This window comes from Apis mellifera, linkage group LG2 (genome assembly GCF_003254395.2).
Source record: "Apis mellifera strain DH4 linkage group LG2, Amel_HAv3.1, whole genome shotgun sequence".
Lineage (NCBI taxonomy): Eukaryota > Metazoa > Arthropoda > Insecta > Hymenoptera > Apidae > Apis > Apis mellifera.
In genome coordinates this window covers 5,429,087-5,450,761 of record NC_037639.1, presented here as the reverse complement: position 1 = coordinate 5,450,761, position 21,675 = coordinate 5,429,087, and the positions used below count along the sequence as shown (strand labels likewise).

Here is a 21,675-nt window from a genome sequence, read left to right as displayed (position 1 = left end):
TTTCTTTCTCTTATTTATTCATCTCTTTTTACCAAAGATTCTATCGACAAAATTTCGGTGAAATCATAGAGTCGATGTAAATTCGGAAGAATTTTTCCATTGGATGGAAATCAATTGGATACATCGTAAAATTTAATTCATCTATTACATCTTTTCTATATCGTATTCCTAATCGAATAATTCTTATTTATTCGCGCTCATAAAAATTTATCCCTTTCATTCCGTATTCTCGTCTCATTATCGTCACAAAATTCTTCTCGAACCGTTTCTTTCTTCACGGAAGCAACAATCTTTTCAGCAAAGCTCGTTCAACCTCGGTTCATATATCTCGTCCCTCCCGTCATCTTGCTGGAAACATCAGAAAAAGAGAATCCGTTAGCGACAGGCCAAGTCTTAGGGTGTCACTGGACCACTGGTTAAACTTTTTCCCCCTTGCATCTCGTGTCTTCATTTTGTTCTCGTTACTCGCGCATCGGGTTGAGAAACCCGAGCGGATTTTCTGGTGGGTCTAGACTTTGTGTCCGAGTAACACGATCGTCGATCGCCACGTCGTTGCTTTCTTCTTCATCGAGTTACCCGTGTTTCTTCGTCCCTGGGCCCCGAAAATGGGCCCTGCGGGGCCCTCGTTATTCCCGTAATAACGGAAACTTTTTTCACCATCGTGGTCCCAGCGGCCATTAGACCGCTTTTTTCGCGTTTTCGTGGAACGTGGAAGTGTGCCACATTGTGCACACGTTGAAATTTCTCGTCAACGACGAGAGCAGAGATTTTTGCCGTTATGTAATTTGCTTATAATGCCCCGTTCGGATGGAAAATGATCGATGTAACAATTAATTTATATTTTTCGATAATGAACGAGTATATATTTATCTTGATATTTAGCTAGACAAGAAGGCTCGGAATATTTTAATTAACAATTCTTCTCGGATATCTTGGTACGTTGGATAAAAATTTTGAAACGGTGATAGATAAGCGAAAACGTGATTCATCGGTCGTATGGATGCAGGCACGAAATACTGTGGGGGAGGGCAAGGCTGCCTGGAGGACACACGTGCAGGAAGTGGCACACCCTTCGGAATGCAGTCGAACATTGTGAACGGCTGCAAGGTACGAAACAAAAGAAACGCATTCTAATAGGTTGCATACGCACGTCGCGGCCCTTCGTGCCTCGACTACCACCATATTCACGTGATATTTTCTTGGACGAACTTTCGATCGGGCAACTATCGATTCAGAACGCGTTACACGGCCATGTCGTTGAACTGTAAATCTTAAGTAATCGAAATAACTTTAGATTTCTCTCTTTCTTTTCTTTGCTAGCAATTCTGGCATCGATAGACTTTATAAAAACAGGTTATTATATATAAATTTAAAAAAATCGAACAATTGATAGACTTAACACGATCAATCAGATTAAGATAATATCGAGACAGAATCTTGTGATTTCATTCTTCCAATTCTTCTTCGATTGTACGAACAAATCCCTTCATCCTTTCGTCGAATCCGTTGACGATCTCCTCGTCGTCGTAACATCGAATGATCCAACGAATCGAAACTAGCGGTTATGATTGATAAATTGAATGATAAACCGGCGGCCACGATTGGCCTCCCCGTCTACGCGGTATCTGTCGGCCGATCGTTGGACAAAAGGGAGAAAGGGAAGGAACGGCGGAGAGTGGCGGAGAGAAGAAAAAGTCCGCGGCAAGGCTGCTTGGAGGACACGCTGCTGCGGACAGGAAACGGGTCGAAGGAATGCAATTGGACGGTATGCAAACGAAGAAATTCATTCTTCGCAAGCTTTGCGCCGCGTGCGTGCCCCCCTTTTCTGAACGCTTTGTCTGACGCGTGACCTAACGCGGACGCGAGATGACCGCGAAGAGGGGAAGAGGAGAGGCGAAGGAGAGGAGCTGAAGAGAGAAAGAGAGGAGGAGGAGAAAGAAACGAAGAGAAGACCCCACGGAGACGTGATGCGCCTCTTGATGCGAATTCTAAGCCTCCAGGCTGACGGCCTCTGGGGCCCCCGAGGGCTTCTGAAACCTATGAGAGCTGCCATCTTTTCCTTTAAGCGTCGAGCTTAAGCCTTCGACACCGCGCATCTAGTCTCCCCTCTCTCTCTTCTTGATACAAAAGTGGAATGAATCTGCTCTTTCCCTCCATGGGATGAAAGACACTCTCCCTTTAGCTCGTCGTCACTTTAATGCGCGTTAATTGATGCCTGCCGCGTTCGATTAAAAAATTTCAAATATACGTTTCCTCGGGGAAAAGAAAAATTGTTATTTTCAAATTTTCTCGACAGATCGGATGGATAATAATTTAAAGCGTTGGAAGGGGAGAATGGAATATAAATTTCGTTTCATCTGAAATTTCCTCCGAGAGTTAATGATTTTATATATCTCTCTTCTCTTCTCGATTGATACCCGTGTATATCCCGTAGATATCCCGTTATTCGCCGTGACAGTATTGGATTACGTAAGGTTAATCTAGAACTAGCGTAGGTGTATAATTTCATATTGTAGTCCAACGTAAGACGAGAACATCGAGAAATTGATCGGAAACAACTTAAGTTTCCGTAACACCGGCCAACAAATTTTTCAAAGAGACTTTCCAATCGTGTTTCTTTCTTCTCGAAACGAATCTCGAAGAATTGCTCGTTCGATATTTTACTATCCGACACGGCAAAGCATATCGAACTTCCTCAAAACGAATCAGAAGCGAATGCAAAAGAAAAAAGAAGCGTAAATCTGGAATCTCGAAAAAACTCTGCATCTCAGCTTTTTACACATGTATCTTGGGATTGGTTGGAAAGAAGGAAACAGAGAGATGGAATCGAATTTTTCCTTTTCCCTGCCGCGACACGGCTGATTTCACGGCAATAACTATCGACCACGTTAGAAACGACGACGCTTTATTCCAAGTTTGCGGAATAATTTCTGCATCGAGAAGCAGAAACGCAGAATCAGGTGAATCGAGGTAGACCAAGGTGGATTCCTCCTTTGTGCAGTGCGAAAGGCGCTGCATCATCCATTTGGATGGACGATGCGGGGTTCTGTTCGCCGAGAAAAACTAGGAAAGACAGATGCGTAGATGGACTTTTATTGCAAGCCTCGCCATAATGGAACGAGACGTTCCTCTTCCCTTTGCGCATTTACCACGCATCCGAACGAATTTCACTTGGTTCTTGCCGATCTTAGAAACAGCGTTTCACGGGGCGAAACAATCATTTCTATCAATTTTTTTCTCCTTCTCTCTTTCTCTTCTTCTTCCATCCCCCTTCGGCCTCGTTTTCTCGCGAATCTGAATTTTGCAAAGAAGGAAGCTCCCTTTTGCCTCGGAATTTCGTTTCGTCACGAAGTGAACGAGTCGACTCATTGCGATTGTGTCATCATTTTACATAGTTTAAGATTATCTATGACGGTTTTATGGAATTCGTGAAATTTTTGTACGATAAAAGGATAGTGTTGTGAGTTAGTTTAGAGTTTCGAGACGTTACGTGGAATTTGTGTTTATATAGATATAATATAAGAAATATTTACAAATGAAACGATAATATTTAGGTTTAGAAGAGAGTATATACATAATTTTTTCTTCGTTAAATTTCAGTTTTATTGTCACAAATGTTTCCTCGAATGTTTTCAAATCTTGATCATAATTATATTATGCGGAAGATATGCCGGAATTGCATTTCACTTGGTTTATGAAGTGTATATAATATTCCTTGGAGTGAAATATCTTTTAGTAGTCGAGTAGTAAGTCTTTAGAAATGCAGCTTAAGGAAAGTAATTCCTGCTGCAAAATCATATTGATTGCGTGTAAATTACACTCAAAAAGCGCGGAAGATTTTTATTTCGACTATCATAAATCAGTTATACAGTTTCCATGGCAGTTTGTGGAAGATTATATTTCAATTAACTTTCTGATTTTGCCACTGGTAATAATCGAGTACCGAATCGAAATAAAAACTTCTAAACAGGCATGTACAAAGTTTCTTACGTTTTTCAATCAGCGATTACTTTGAAAAGAAATCAATTTCTTTCTTAAAATTTAGTTACAGAATATCCCATACAATTTTTTATTCTAATGAATGATCAGAAAGTATTAAATCCTTGTATTCAAATGTATTCTTCATATTCGTATAAAGAACTTAATTTTCCATACATTTCCAAACAAACAAAAGAAGGAGATTCCATTAAATAAATCATGTTTCTACTACTCTTTTACTAACTCTTTAACTCTTTACGAAACTATCGAGAAAAAAAAATAGAATCTACTTCTTCACTTCCAATTTTTCCCCTGAAATCAGGCCGAAATATGAACATAAGGCAATAAGGATCTCTCAAATGCGGATCCATCCGGAGAGAACGAAGAAGAGTATCCCCTCGAATGAATGAAAATCCCTCTCGCTATCCGATCTTGCGTTACTATCGCGCCACGTGGGCGTCTTCCTCTCTTCCAATCTCCTCTCTCCTATCTTTAGTAAGTTCCATTTCGTTTCGCGGCCGTTCTCGCGTTTCCACGAACCCGTCCCCGCCGCTTTTTCGCCCCGGCTGAATTTATTCAGCGTCGAACGACGTTTATGATGTTTATCCGTCGGCGGGGGCCGCGCTTCGAAACCGTACACGGTGCACCAGGATGGAAGGAAAGTCGTCACCGACTTTCGATAGGGATTCTCTTCGACAAATTCGATTTCCCCCCTCCTACCTTCCTCCTACGTGTTTATCGCCGATTTTCGATCCTTGCAACGTGTCAAGCCGATATAGAAGAATTCGTTTCTTTCTCACTTTGTTGTAAAAGTAAGGTTTGGTGGAAGGGCGAGGTTTGGTTGATTCTCGACGCAAGGAATGCGAAGGTGCGTAGTACGAGTTTGGACGAGTTTGGCCAGGTTTTACGATAAGGGTTCTCTCTGTTTGGGAAGCGGTGGATTAACGGTGATAAGGTTGCGGGGTGAGATAAGAGGGAAGAGCGAGAATGTGTGGCGTGTGTATTGTGCAGATGAAGAGTTGAAGAGTTTGTGAGAAAGACATTCGATTTTTGCCCGTTTTTAGTCTTTGTGGAATACTTTTCTTTTTTTTTTGATGCAGTATTCATTGGAAATTAAGGATCCTATAATTGAAATCAGAGTCGTTTATTATACAGAAATTTTATGATAAGAAATTAGCTTTGATCTCAAATTTTTAATTTAAATTTTTTTTATCGAGATTAGACCAAAGAATTTTTTACATTATTTGAATTTTACGAAACGCGTTATTCGAAGAATTTTTAAGTCGTATGAATGCAAGCAAGAAGATATGGAAACGTTCCTCCGCGCTTAGTGTGTTTTGTATCCCCGAATCACATGACTTCACGCATGACATTAATCGTTTTGAATTACTCGATTTCACGGTCGATTTACTCGCGTTCTTTAAAGCAAAGTTCGTATCCGAGGCACGTTAAATCGCAATCCCGGAGCGATCGTCGGGAAGATCTCTTTCGCCAGAGAGACGTGCCTCCCTCCGACAGAGCTTTTATACGGCTCCCCTTTCAACGTTTGAGATTGTATTTCTTCGGCCGACTCGGAATTTCGACTTTCAAAATGATTTTTCGAGACACGTAGCTACTATTTCAACCGGCTTGGTACTGTTATTTGCGTCTCGAAAACTGGATTTTTCACGTCACGCAACGTATTTGTGCGCTGCACTTTATCTTGCGTGAAATGACTTTTGGAGACGGCGAGAGATTCCCTCGTATAATCGAATATCGTACGTTATACGATATAAATACACAATCAAAATACTGTTTACAGATTACCTTTCGAAATAATTCAAATGATAATGTTCCTCATTTAGAGAAAGATCGAACGAATAATTCATTTTCATATCCATTCTCGTTCAAAAATTAAAATAAAATTTTCTAGATAAATATAGATCATGCGCAATCTCACTTGTTTTCACTTTCGGGAAAAATGTACTATATTTATTCATAAATGTACCATATTATTACATTGATACTCAAATATGAAAATACTTATACTACAATCTTACCAATATCAAAATGAATTAACATGGAATAATTAATCATGAATTACCAATTAATAGTTACAATGTGAAAAGCTTCGAAATATTCTCAATAAACGTAGACAGATAAACTATTTACAACAGAGAGAGAGAGAATATCGACGTATCCGTTTCAAATCTCGACCGACAATTTCCGACTTTAATCAAACGTCGAGAAGGAAACCGGGATAGATTGGTTGAGTCCATTAAAACTTCGACTGGAACTTTATCGGCCGTGGTGCACGATCGGATCCCTTCAGACGTTGGAAATTCGCGTTCCCTCGACACGTCGTCGAGGCTTCTGTGTACGCGCGTACACATACTCGCGGGGATGGATCCTCCTCCCTCGCGAACGAAGGAATGTCTCTAGCGGCGCATTTGAATTCTATTCGAAGCGCGTGGCATGCGCTGGCTCGAGGCCGAACGTTGTTTCTCCGCCGTCAGAAGGAAAAACTGGACTGTCTTATCTGACAAACAGGCAAGGTAAATCAAGGATGGACGAAGAAAAGAGGAGGGAGGAGGAAAAATGTTGGCGCGTGCCAAGCGACCCCGAGGGTTATCTCGGTCAACAGGTGCAGCGACAACCAAGGGTCGAATGGAAGAGCTACCCTTTTTCTTTTTTTTTTTGTAGGAACGAGATTTTGTCTCGCGGATGAGAATTCGTTTTGTTAGATGATTTAGAATGATTCTTTTTTAATCTTATTTTTAAATATTAAAATATTTCTCGTGTATACATCTTCTCGAATGATTCGTAAATAATTTTTGTTATTGTAAAATGATTTTAATTAGTAAAATAAGGTGAGTTAATGGTAATAGAATAGAGAAGACGCATTCGTTAGAGAGGAACGATTACTAATCTATTTACAACTACTTCGTTATTATCGTTAACACGAAAATGGTGTATATATATATATATATATATATATATATATATATATATATATATATTACTCGTAATTTCTTTATAAATCCTTCCATCCTTTTTTACTTGTTTCCCGGCTAATAATTTTAACCGTTATTTTATATCGTGTATTTATTGTAATTTTAATATCCACGCGCAATTACTATCCACCCGTCCAACTCGTCACAACCGGGATCACCGTCAGCAGAAAATTATTTCCCTTCAGGATCGTATAACCTCGTTTTATTTATAACTATGATTCGATGGAAAAAATGATTTAATACGGGTTTTCTTTCCGTCATTTTATTATCCCAGGTAAATTGCTACGCCACTTTTTCCAATATCCCATATCGTTCGAGTCTCCAGTCGAGTTCCAAGTAAGTCTACGATCTCTCTCTCCCTCTCTTTATACGCTTTTTTTCAAAATAATTCCCCGTTTCATCCTATTTCGATTGCCGGCTTTTCCCTTCGAGCTATCCTCATTTCCGCTCCGCCTATCATATAAAATCACTTTCCTGGGACTACCCACTTAGCTGGATTAAGGAAACCAGTCGGGTAGCCTCCGTCAGGCATCTGATATCGCGTAACTGCATCCCTGGCTCTTCCCCGTTTTAATAAATACGCATCGAATGGTGATGAATAGGTATACCACTATACTATGGTAAACAGTGATTGTAACCTGGCCCTAATTCACCTAGGAAACCGCTGTCCATCGATCTTTCCATCGACGTGTAATTAATTATTCAGAGATCGAGCTCGGATCGAATTTGAAAAGGATTTTGAAAATTTCTCGTTCGAGGAAGATTAGACTTGGCTCTGAAGGAAATTAAGAAAAGTTAATATTAATTTAATCGTTCAGAATTCAAGAATACACGAAAAGTTTAATTAAATTAATTTGGTTTCTAAGGGAAACTGAATCGATGCAAGATTTAAATATACGAAACGTATACAAATGAAACAAATTTGATATAATATTCAAATTTCAATTATTCGATAAGAAAAAATTGGAAAACATCAGAAAGTATAATAATATCCATATAAATAAGATTGTAGTGGAAAAAATCCAGCATCTGCAATTATTTATTCGAAACAATCGCGCGATTAATCATTCGAGCCGTCAAGCTTGAATTAGTCGATGAAATTGAAGGAAAGTCTTAAAAGTTGTGTCTCGAAACTCTGCGGTTGAAAATTTATCGGTATCTATAGATCATTGGTATCAATAGTTTAACTCGATTCCGAAGCGAAACTATTTTAATTTCCATTCGGATTGTAGTTCTGCTAGTAGCGCGATCGAAATCAAAGATAGCGTAATGCTGGCCGCGCCAGCGGAATGCGTTTTGCTAGATAGATAGGTGATCAATTCAACGGTATGTACGGTGATATAATTTTTTCTCTTCCCTATTTTTCTTTCCTTTCCTTTCTTTTCTTTTCTTTTTTTCCCCCCCCTCCTCCCTTTCAATCGTTCGTAACGGAAAACGAAGTCGAATAGACAGGTGTACGGTCTTCAATCTCTCGCTACCTTTAATTGCATGCAAATAAGCTCCACTTTTAACGCGAATGGGTTTTACAACGAAAGAAGTGGATAGTACGCTGGGTAGCACGCGCGTAAACATATCCTTGGCAGCGTTCCATCTCGTGTTTTTCTCCGATTCCACTGCGCTTGAATAATTGCGTTGATTGCGTTCAGCAAGTGTTCGATCGAATTATATCGGATAATATCGAAGTTAATTGTCAACAGATTGACAACAGCCAACTTTTTAAAGGAAATTTCCACGAGATCATGGATTTTAACGATTCGTTATTTAATTCATTATTCATCGTAATTTATTATTAGTAGTTGCGATTGTGAAAATCGTGTTAGTTTAATTTTTCTTCTAAATTTTCCAAAGTTTTTTTCTTCTAGAAAAGAAGAGTAAATTTGTGGAGATGGATGAAATATATATATATATATTTTTTTATTCTCATCAAATTTTGCTTCGATTCCCGAAAACATATTAATCTTTCGGACACGTATGTACAAATCTCTTTAAGTTAACAAAATACGATTTTCATGGTTTGAACTCTTGGAACTTCCTAGTCGTGTGTACCGTTATTTGAAAATACTTTGTTTTATATGGCAATCCATCATAAGTGACAATGTTTATGTTATATTCATATTTTCCAGTATTTTCCGGGGGAAAAAAAGTAGCGAAGATGATAGATCGAACAACATGCAAAACGAGAATTTTATATTTTTATTCCTACTCGATAAACTACTCGTTGAATCTGGTATAAATTTTCTGCGATAAATATAATATCAGTCTGTTATAAATTTTCAGAGAAAGAGTTATCGTCGACTTATCGTCAATTTTTCTTTTTTTTTTTTCTTTTCTTTTACACAGAATAGCGATCAGCATTTATACCCCGCGTATCTTCATCGCGGTTGATTATCGTTCATCAGTCACCCTCATCGTCGTCATTTAACTCGGCTCAGCGCTTCTATCATTATTATCGTTGTCCTAAATCTCGAGTACACAGAAAATAACGCGAATCTATTACGTTTCATCGTCGTCTCGCATTTATCATTATCATCATCATCTCGTCCTTTCACGACTTCTTAAAATCGTATTATGTCTGAGAAAATCTCTGACAAATCCTCTCTTCAAACCCTCTCTTCTCTAAAATTCTCTCTAAAACATTTGTTTCAATCTTCTCTTTATATTTTCCTAAATCTCCACATATTTAATCCATTAAACGAAACGATTTATTTAAATTGAAAGACATTCAAGAATAGCGTTAACAAAAGAGAAAATATTATTTTAATTAGAAATTTTATATTTCTTAAGACAAGAACATTCCGTTGTTCGAAACTTCGTAATATAAGAAAGAAGAAGAAAGAATTTCGATCGAATAGATCACGAAAATTTAAAATATAAAATCTATTGAAAGAATTCTACCAACATAAGATTCTTCTGAACATGTTTGAAAATGAAACTCGAGGCTCTCGAAATCCTTAACTCGGACAAAGTTGAGTTCGTGAACGGCTTCCTCAGAGCTTCGACCAAACTCCCGTCATGGTTCCTCGACTTTCACGTTCTCCGCGGCCAGAATCTCTTCCTCTCCTCGACTTTCCTCGGCCCGTTCGAGCCTGTTGTGCAGATACAGTTGGCGATTTATCGCATTAACGTTTCCACCTGTGCTATTACGGTATCGTGGATTGTCGAGATGGAAACGGTTCGATGAACGGTCCATGGCTACGCTTGTGACACTGGGTCATGAAAGTATCGCAATTAAACGCGCCTGTGTGCCAATTAAGACTTTGTTGTTTGTATACGTACCTCATGTTTGATTTCAGTCGATGTTGAGAAAGAGGTTTGAAGAAAGCAATAAAATGTGAGATTATTAGGAATATTTATTAAATATGTTTTTCTCTTTTGTTAACACGTGCTCGACGTGCTTGGGATTAATTTTTTTATTTCTATTATGTATTGTATCAATGGCTCCACTTTAGATAGTACAGTAATTTCAATTATATTTTCTTATAGTTTCTTTGTATTGTTGAGGTGAATATAGGTTGCAATGTAGTATTATATTGCAGAACAGAGAATATTGATACCGTATTTTATTTATTTTGTGTTTTGAAGAAATCGTGATTGATGATGATACAGAAAATATAATTGAATCAAACGTTTCAATTTTTATAATTTTCTTTAACTTGAAGGATTTCTTCCCCTGGTGGAAATGATGAGAATTAAGTTGATTGAAATTTGAAACATCCTCTGATAAATTTTAACTCGATTTATTCCCAGTTATTAAACTCTATATACTTATATGCTAATCTAGTATTGCAATAGCATAGTTTGTTAGTAATCGAACAATTTCAATAAATTTTGTTCACAGTAGTTTTTACTTACAAATATTGCAGCGTGGTTATATTTTACTGCAGCCCTAGCTCAGTAGGGATTTTCATGCAAATTAAAAGGATGAAAAATATAGAAACAGATCACTTGTTATGAGCCACTATTAATCACCGATACAAACCGGTTCGACATTTGCTTTTACTCTGTATTAACCGAGCTACAAAAATTATCCGCTACCAAATACAAGATAGGAATTCCATCTATTATATCTGACAGTGTCTTATTTCGTGTATGGTATATATATCTTTTGTATATTATGAAAACGATACAGAAAAATTCGAGAAACTTGATTATTATTACAAATTTCTAAAAATAATCCCTTTTTAATTATCTTTCTACCAATTTTTCCATTCCTAAAAATTAATTTCAATTAAATCTTAATAATCGTATCAATTTCTCTAATCTCGAAGACTTTGATCAAATTTACAAACTTAAATCTTTTAGAAAATTCCTATATAAATATTTTATCGATCAATTGAACGATACTCGATCATCAAAGGTGTGGAAAAATCACCCGAAATTTACTACACGTTATGTCATCCCTCCCTCCTCCTCCCTCGAATCGTGATACAACGTCTCACTTTCATGAAATATGATTCTCGATGCGCCGAGAGTTAACTTACATGGAATTACATTCAAATATTTGCTCGTGCCGCCGGTAATTAATCAAGGGTGACCGGTGGAGGGAGGGAGACAGTAATCGATTTACCTTTTTTTAAATCGTTGTGACATTATACATACGGTTAAACGACGAAGGCCACGATGCCGTATTTTCCACTGAATGAACATTTCTATGCGGCCTTTTATCAGCCATTAGACATATTACGTGTTTCGATAAATCATTCCTTTCCGGTTGAAACGCACCCCGATAGGACGGCCTCTCTTCTTATGGGGACTGCCGTGCATGTCAGCATAATACCAAAGTCGCGGTGTATCGTTTCTATCTTCTCGGTGCCACGCACCACGATGCCGTAGGAAAGATAGCGGTTTTGTCGTTATTATTACACGGACGTTGCTTCGCTTATTTCTTGGAATTATCCACTTTCAACTCTCTCTTTCTCTCTCTCTTTCTCTTTCCTCCTCTTGATATTGGAAATTCATTGCTCGACGATTCAAAAGTGAAGTTGAAATAGAAATAGAAATTTTATTTATCTAATTAGTTCCAATGTGCAGAATATTTTCATCTAATAATTATACAATTTTATCTCTTGGTAGATCAACCGATATATAACAATTCGTATACTTAGAAATTTTAAACTTGAAACGTGTAATTCAATCGATCCATCGAAGAACCATCCTAATTAGTAACCAAAGGAGCGATCTTCGATTTCCTCCTCGTACAACGTCGTTATTCCATCCACGACGACGAATCTCCCTCCCCTCCTCTAACGCGCAAACGTCTGTAGATGTCTCGTTTCATGGCGATACACAGCCACGGCTCTAAATCAACACACGAGGCAAGCCGCATTAATCAATCTCACCGAACTCATCACCGTTCTCATTGATGAAGATACGGGCCGAGGTTTGCGTCTCGCGGTTTTCGCCATTCATCGCGCTCGCCCCTTCTCGTCCACGCGGCGATTAACGTAATCCCCTCCCCGAATGGACGGCGTGTAATGGATCGATGGATCGAGGGGGCGGGGGGGGAACGGGTCCAGGCAGGCAAGAGGAACAAAGGAGAGCCCGGAGAGAGGAGAGGCCTCTCTGGACCCTCGTCTGGATTCCGTGACGACCACGCTAGTTAACGTTTTATGGAATCGAGCCGGGCCCGAACAGGTGCACGAATTGGTCCATTCGATGGATGGATCGCTTCTCTTCCTCTCTTCTTCCTTTCTTCTTCCTCTTCTTCTTTTCTCTTCTCGTCTCCTCTCGTACGCGTCCCTTTGCGTCGAGAGAGAAGGAGAGGGAGAGAGAGAGAAAGGAGGAGAGGTTGTCTAATTCTCGAGGGAACAAAAACTTAATCGGTTGCTTCCTCTGGGTTCTCCTCTGCGAATAGAACGGCCTCCGCTGGAGGCTGAACCCGACGACCGAGAGGCGGCTGTTGTGCTCCGCTCGTGGAGGAACGAGAGAGGGACAGAGTGACGCGTACACTGGTATGGAATTAACTTTTAGTCTAGATATGTATTTTTTTTTCTTCCTCTCCTCTTTCTTTTTTTCCTCTTCTTCGAACCACAAGGTCGAACACGAGGAGGGATATACACGGATATCTTGTCGTTTTTGGGTTGTAAGAGATAGCCATTGATCCTTTTTATTGAGCCTCGAGTGTTTTAGAAAGTTTTTGTGACGTTCGTGATTAGGGGATATTCGTTGAATGGCGTGAAATATTTCCCCTTTGGTGTTAAATTATTAATATTCAAATCTAATCACTTTGAAAGACACAAGAAAATTTTAAGAATAATTAATGTAAAGCAACAATTAATTAAAATCATAGTTACGTCATTTGGCAAACATTTAACTTCTTCGAATGTGCAGAAGAATAGTAAAAAGAAAAGGAAGAAAGAATCCAAGAATCCCCAAACGAAAGATATAAATAAAAAACATATTTTTTCAATCACCAGCTCCAATGATTCGAAAAAAAGAAAGAGAGAGACAGGATTTCGATCCCGTAAAAATTGTGGATCCTATACCACTGCGCGCGTCAGCGCACGAGATATGGGTAAAAGAAAGAAAGAAAGAAAAAAAAAAGAAAAGAAAAGAGGCACGAGAGGAGAAATCTAGCCGGAGGAGGGATCCTTTCGAGAGCTGCGTACGATCAGGATTACCTTCGGGGTAATCTTCGTATCCAGTAGCTATAAGCGACTGCATTCATTTAGCTTGTGCGTAGGGAGAGAGAGAGAGAGAGAGATACGTGTAGGTGCGGGCGAGAGAGGGAGAGAGAGGAGCTAGCCGGTTTTGTGTTATTACGGGGCACGGGCCTCCAAGGTCCTTAAGGAGGAGCTTCTGAAATATGCTGATAATGGGTGGACGTCGCGAAATCTTCACGACCTAGCTAGCCCCCGGTAAACATTTATTTCACCGCGTGAATGAGGCCGAATTGGGCGATTGGAAGACGCAATGAATGTCTATGTAATGCACCCTGCGTGATTCACTGTTTGTGAAAACGTCGTAGTGTTGCAAGTTGTAGTTTTTGTTTCATTCTTATCAATTTACTTTTCTCAGAAGTTAGAATTGGATAAGTGTGACGATAGTTAGGTAAAAAGAGATCCAGAAGCCAGATTGATTCTGATTTTTTTTTTAAAATAGGAGATTAGAAGGTTTTGCAAATTTTGAAAGCAAAATTCCAATATTTTATAATATTTTAAGGATGAATAGTAATGTTAAAATTATTAATTCTGATCTGGTTTAGGTTGTGCGAGAAATAGAAATGTTGAAAGAAATTTTATTATTATAGAATATTGTTTTTGTTAATAAATAAATATTCATGAAGGATATGGGAGTAATGATTTAAAGAATTTTTCTTCAACACAATGCTTGAAAATAATAGAAAAATTCTTCTCTTTGATATATACCAGTGATCTCAAAAACATGTTCATCTGTATGGGTGTACCTCGTAATTTTCTCTTTGGCTCGGCTCAAATCTTTTGTCTTGCGGTTATATAAGCAGACGAGATCGGCCTGCTTTAATGGCGGACCGTGATTATTCTGTGTTAGGTGGAGTATATCTTGTGGTCTCTTAATGATAGGAAAACGTTCCTGGATGTTGGGGATATTTAGTTGAATAGGGAATTGTTTTCTCTTTTCAATTGTGTTTATTATTCTTATTCTAACGAGACTAGGCAAATGAATTAGTTGAAATTAATACATCAATCGCAATTATTTATAATTGTCATTAAATTTTTTGTTAAATCATAAATGTATCCATATAAAATAATGGATAATATAATGTAATGTAAAATTTGAATTTGTGAATTAGAATGGTAGTTCATTGCTTAGATAGTAAATATAATTAAAAAATTATTTTTTCTTTATGGCAGTATGTAAAGTTTTTAATTTAAAACAACGTTCATTGTTTAGAATGTGGAATAAAATAGAGCAGAGTTTAAATACAATTCTGTTCTCATTTGAAGAATTTTCAGAGGAGTTATGTTGAAAAGATCTTTTCATATAAAAAAAACTTTTTATGCAGGAACAATGGATAATTAGTACTAAATGAAATTAGTATAATGAAGCCAGCTTTAAAAATTTATTTTTGCTCTTTCATAATAAAAAGTTTTTGACGTCTTTCCCTTTCATGTAAATGCATACACTTATTCGATGTCAGAATTATTTTTCTCTTGTTCCATTTTTTTTTCATCTGATATGTATGCACGCGTTTCATTAATTGTAGTAATTATAATATATTATCAGCCGTGAATAAATAAATTAAACTCATTAAAATGCACGAAGGACAACGATTGCAAAGGTGTTTAACATCGAAAATACTGATTTTACAACACATGCTGATTAAACATTTTTTCCACTTCCTCTCAATTAGTATAATAAACTCTTAAAGTTTTATAGTCTCTCTTTTAACACCTTCGTATATTACATTAACGCATTACACTTTTATCTTTTACTGTTCCTCGTATTTATAATTTTTCTTTTTTTTATAATTGGATTCCGTTCTCATTATAGACACTAAAAATTAAATATATTATTCGATTGAAGAAAAGATAAACAATTAACAATAATATAAAAAAAAATACAAATGATTCAAATAGTGAAAAAAATAATTATTAAAGAGTTTTCTTCTAGGAAAGCAAAAAATTTAATATTTTCACATCTTTTTTTCAAGAATTCAATTCATTTATATATGCAAATATAATTTATATTTGTTTATTAAAAAAACAACGAAAACATCCTAACGAAATAATAACACGATATAATAGATAAATTCTAGAAACAATTGAAAACGCCCCCGTCGTTTGTCCACGAAATTGTCCGCGAGTTAAACTTGTCTCCGTCGAGAAAATTCGACACCCACTAGGAAATTAAAATGCCGGCCAACGACACCGCGTCGTAAATAATCACGTAATAACGCGGCGGGCAATCACGATGGTCTATCTCTCGGTACATCGTCGAGGAACCGGCGCAAATTGAATATTAATACGCGCTGTGTCGCGAGGACACACGAGGATAATCTCGACAAAGGTCCGGCACCGATGACGCTGTCCCAATAAATAACAAGCTGAAATATAATACAACGTAGATAGAACTCGCGAGGAGAGGAATTTTCGCTTTTCGCCCCGAGAGAGGATCGCGCGTTCGAATCTCGTTGTCTACTTCTTTCCCTTCCTTTCCTTTTTTTTCTTTCTTTCTTTTCCTTTTTTTCCTTCCCCCCACCATCCCTCGTATTCCCTTTTATACTAAGAAATAGTCAGTTTGGATCTAGATAGTTGCGCCGGCCATTTAACACGACCCGATGGTACTATCCGGCGTGAATCTAAGATGGTTGACGTGGAGGAAGTCAGCGGAAGATCCTGAAAATCGCGGATGATTGCAGCGTATCCCGAGAGCCTCTCTTCCCGGGCTCTCTAGCGGCGAGCGGACACCTCGGTCCTGTCCAGATGGTAAAGTGAGAACAGTTAGCCGCGAAATTTACGGCTCTATTGACGCTGATAAATGGGATAGTTCAGTCTATTTATAATTTGATGTTAGCGTACGTACGAGCGTACGTTTCGGAACCGTAGTAACACGGTGATACTGATCGTGGCTCTCGAAGAGTTCAAAAGTTTAATTCGTTAAAGGCGGCAAAGAAGGATTTCCAAGTTGTATATCCTTGATAATTAGACGGCGAAGAATATATCGAGATCGTATGATTGATGCTCGCTTTTCATTTTTTAGAATTTCCAAAGTTTCGTAGGAAAAGAAAAAGACCGATGTTTCTATCTTATATAATCATTGCCTTTAGATACACTCGATAAAGATTCATCGAGGGAAAGAAACTTGAAAGTACTCGTCTTAAAAGTTCGAAATCTGGATGATTTATCATCATAATAAATAAATAAATTTATCGGCTTCGAGATTTCGCGAATCGAGCCAAGTTTCGAAATTATCAAATTATGGCGGATCTAAAATATTTTCGAGCGGGAATTAACGCGATAACAGGTTAAGAGGGGCGAATTTCGTTTAGGTTAATTATTTTGTCGCGGGCATTGCTCGTATATCGTATCGTATATACCGGCCTGTCTCGTAAAAGTCAAGTCGGAAGAGGCTTGTAATTAGAGGACGGGGCTCATTCGGTCTAACGACGACAGCCCGCGGCGCGCATAACGTTATAATGCCTCGTTGCATTGTGGATTCTGGCGTTAGGATTGTTATCGGTTTGGTCCGAGGGGAGACCGACGTTATATACGCGCCGATGTTGTGTATATATATATATATATATCGAGGAGGATGGAATCGAGGAGTAATTGAGAATAGGTCGTTCGGATGGTTTAGGACCGTGTGGACGTCAGGTAGAGTCAAGGCTCTAAGCAAAGGCTAGTTTTAGAGCTGGACTGGCCCCGACTGGTTGGAATAAGATTATTTCTTTCGGCGAGGCGGCCCGGGGTTATAATTATTGGATTATACGGATGATGCGAGCGAGGATGAAGATTGAATGATACGATTGGGAGGAATCGTTGAAATTGTTGAAGGGTTCAGGCTTTAAAAAGTGGCTTTTCTGTTTTGTTGGATGGTCTTTGATGATAATTAACCGAAGTATGGGGATTGATGATTTTTCATTCGTCTGGATCTAGTGGGAATATTTTTTTTTTACAGAGAGACGCGTAGAAATTGGAAAAGCTAATAGCTTTAGTGGATGAATAATTAATTTTTTATTCGTGAAAAAGTGTAGTGATGCTTAAATGTAGATAAAATTTCTAGTTAGACGTTAGAATTGAATGGATGATTATGCGAGGAGAAAATATTGTTTGTTAAATTCTTTTTTTTTTTTTTTTTTTTTAAAGTATTTAATATTAATTTCAAGAGCCAATTATGTTATCCATGTTTTTTTATTGAGACGGTCACGTAACTTTGTTATCCCAGTGAGAAGAACGGAGATTCTATTGTGTTATTAAGATGCTCTATTGTCTTAATGATTTATTCATTATGATTATAATGCATAACGAATGCATATATCGTTTTTTTCTCGCCCTAAGCAAGTAAATGTATGTCGATTGTAATTTCAAACTTATTAACGTCGTTGTGCTCCAATTACTGGACTGATGACCGGTTGTGTGGAAAAGATACATTTGGATCGTGGCTATATTAATTAAAGAAGTAAAAGTTTGTAATTATAGTAATCAATGACCGAATTTCGAATACACGTTTATATAACAAAATTATCAGAGGAAAATAATTGCAACATAAAGTATTGAACCACGTGTAAAAAAAATTCAGCGAGCTTGGAATCAAAGAAATAAATTAAAATACCATCGATAAGGATAATTTATATTTTGTAATTAAATGTAACGTTTGATTCGATAGCAGTAAAAATTATTACATTTTATTTTATACAAATATATTTTAATTGACGACGAACAATTGATATTTTTAATTTAAATATAACAGTGATATAAAAAAAAATATATATCATTCCAATGGAACAATTTATCGGACGAAACAAAAATTATTTCGAGTATAATTAATCTATCGAAATTTTATTCTATGATAAATATTCGTTTCAATAACGTTCCAAACCCGATATCGACTCGTGTGAAACGCGCGCACGACCGTCTATTTATCAATGGAAGCATTGTCGACGCGAATCCGGCGGAAGTCACGCACGGAAAACAGCTTTCATTGGACGTCGAGCGATCATCTTTCTTGATCAGCCATCTCGAACGAAGGGATTCGTTTTAATAAAATTCCTTGCTTATTGTTCGCATTACGATTAATAAATTGTCACGTTACACGTTTTTTTTTTTAACAATGTTTCTTGATTAAAAATCAAATTGCAAAAGTCATATTACAAAGTGTATTTCTCTTTCTTGGATCGAGAAATTAAGGAGCGGCAAGAGCTAGAAATCGTGGAACTTTTTCGACCCGTTCGTTCATTCTTTTCTCTCGCCTCTCTCTCTCTCTCTCTCTCGTTTATTTATTTTAGTTTTAAACGCTTCTTGCTCCACGAAACCTTTCTCACGGATCGAAATTCGCTAAATCATACCGTCTTGCAGTTTTTCTGAAAAGCTTTCTTATGTTCCCTCGCTGTTTTGAATTCAAGTGTTTGTATTTAATCTCTGACGCTTTCCGTCAATCTTTCGCTGGTTCCTGTGTTAAGTATGACGCGTATAAAGTAGCTTCGTTCGTGACGGTTGTCAATAATAAACGGTTGATAAATTGAAGGTAATTAACACCGTCAAGATATTTATGAATACAATAAGCGAGCAATTTGTGGTTGAACGTATGGAAAAAAATTAAGAAGATTAGGAAGAAAAAGGAGATACAAAGAGATTATTTATAATGAGATTATGTGTAATGATAACGATAATAGAATTAGAAACAGAATATAAGAAATAGCGAGAAGAAATCTGAAACGATGATGAGGTACGAAATAAAATTCGAATAAAATTTGGAAAAAGATTATTGGTTGGATGGATTTAATTCGATACATATTTATTCATCGCGATAAATTGTTCGATCTTCTAAAGTCTAGGATTTTCTTGCTTACGCTACATGATTCGTCGTTATTCATTCATTGCTAATACTCAAGTTAGAAGTTTGATTTCCACAACGTGTGCACGTGTTACATGATGTAGCAAACCTCTTCGTCATGAATTATCAAGTTTACTCGAGACCTACTCCACTCTAATAGCCATTTTCTAAGAGAGCTATTCATTCGACGAGCTCATCTCTCTCGTTTCAACGTGTGAATTCGCGTAGAATCTAATTTACTTATTGATTGTATAAAAGCATTGGATGAAGTAGACCCTCGTGTTAAGTGAATATGCTGCATTAGAAAATTATGATTCATTCAAGTATAATTCCTTCGATGATTGGTGAAGAGCATATGTTCGTTTGAACGGAAGAAAAATTCTATTCTTTTTCTTTTTTGCTAAGAATTTAATCTCTCTTGAGAAATATAAATATGATTACTTTGGCATGGAAACACTGGTATTTCGTATAATATAATTACGATATAAATTGCAACATTAACGATTCTTTCTCTTGATTAACTTTTATAAAAAAAAAAGAAGTTTTACACAATGATATTACATAATTTTTTCCACGTTCACCCACGTTCACCCCTCGCAACGTGTCGTTGGAATTCATTCCCGACCCGAGCAAATCGCGCTCTCGTTCCTCTTTTTCCCCAAGATTCCGGCATCCGCGGAGTCTGGGCCAAGAGACGTGGATCTGAAAGAGGAACGTCCACGATCCTGACGTCCACGATAGACCGCCACATTCAGAAATAAACTCGGCCAAAATAGACGCGGCGAGAGTGTATTAAAACTAGGGGGTGAGGTGTGGGGTGTGTCGAAGTTTGTATTCTGGAAACGATGGGGGAAAAGGATAATAAAGGATCGAAGGAGAGGCGAACTGGAAACGAGTATGTCTGCGAATTCGCGGGAGATAAAGAAGAGTTTGATGAGAGGGAGAAGGGAAAGAAAAGGAGAATAGAAGAAAGAGAGAGAAAGTTGGGAGACCCATTTCGCATTCTGCAGAGAGCTAGTCAGCGGCTAACTATAAGAGAAGCTAACTATAAACCGGACTCCCTACCCCGTTGCTATTTTCAGCGTCGCGCTTGTCGCATTGCCAAACCCCCCTTGCTGTGTTCTTCGCTCTCTCTTCGTCCCTCTCTGCCCATTTCTCTCCACGTCTCTCGCAACCCCTTTCGATCATCGCTCCTGTGGCCGCGTGAACGTTGTATTCTTCGACGTGCCATCGGTCGAATCGCCGGTCAACTCTGAGAGATATGTATTCTCAGTTTTTCAGGATATTGAAATTTATTTGAAAGAAATAATAATAATAACAATAGAAGAACGATTCTAGGTATTTTGGAGTTAAGAAATATACATTTCTTAAATAATTTTTGAATTTTTCTTTTTTTCAGATACGTCTGTGAATCATATCGAAGCGCCAATAATGCTGTAACAATCTTTGACTGTTGGTTTTTCTGCATAAACAGCAATTGAAATTGTAAGTATTACGTTATATTAATTATTTATATTATGAAATCCATATTAAATCAAGAATGAAAAGATTCTTTTAAAGAAACGCGTGTTTAAACAATTGCTTTGTTGGAAACAGCTTTATAACAAAATATCATGGTTATCCTCGACGGGATCAATTTGTTAATGAAAAAATTCTTTCCAAGTTTATTTACAACTATAACCAGCAAAACTAATCGAACTGCTACCTGATTGTAAAAACTTGGAAGGCTCTCCTCGCAAAACACCGTTTTTACGGCGTTCATTTAACACAATGTAACGAGCCGTTTAAACAAATACTTTACGAGATACTCAACACATCGTTATCGAAGGTCCAAAGAAAGCGACAGTCGTTAAAATCAATCCACCATGTATGATGACAACCTTTTTTTTTTTCCCTTCCTTCCTTTCTTTCTTTCTTTCTTTCTTTCTTTCTTTCTTTCTTTCTTTCTTTCTTTCTTTCTTCCTTCCTTTCCCTCCCACCCCTCCTTAAATGCATTTTATTAACACACGGCCCGATAGCCTTCGCGAGTGGTATGGCAATAACGGTCGTTTGCATTGCGGTTTCAGAGGAATCGATTTCGTCTCTCTTTTTTCTTCTTCTTTTTTTTCCACGACCGCAATTGGAACGATCGTAAACCAAGTAACGCCACTTGCCACGTTCACATAGAAACCCTTACAAGCTCGGTTACACCCACTCGTCGATGATGAAAGGTACAGTTCGTCAAACGAGA

At 37.6% G+C, this 21,675-nt stretch overlaps 1 protein-coding gene across 2 annotated transcripts in view; it reads left to right on the top strand.

Annotated features, from left to right (window-relative positions):
* LOC408714 (uncharacterized protein DDB_G0286591) overlaps positions 1–21,675 on the top strand; it is a 98,048-nt gene that overhangs the window by 31,001 nt on the left and 45,372 nt on the right. For both annotated transcript variants that reach the window (XM_006561081.3, XM_006561080.3), the window contains exon 3: positions 20,845–20,930. The gene's annotated coding sequence lies outside the window, so the exon portion shown is untranslated. The remainder of the gene's footprint in view (positions 1–20,844; positions 20,931–21,675) is intronic.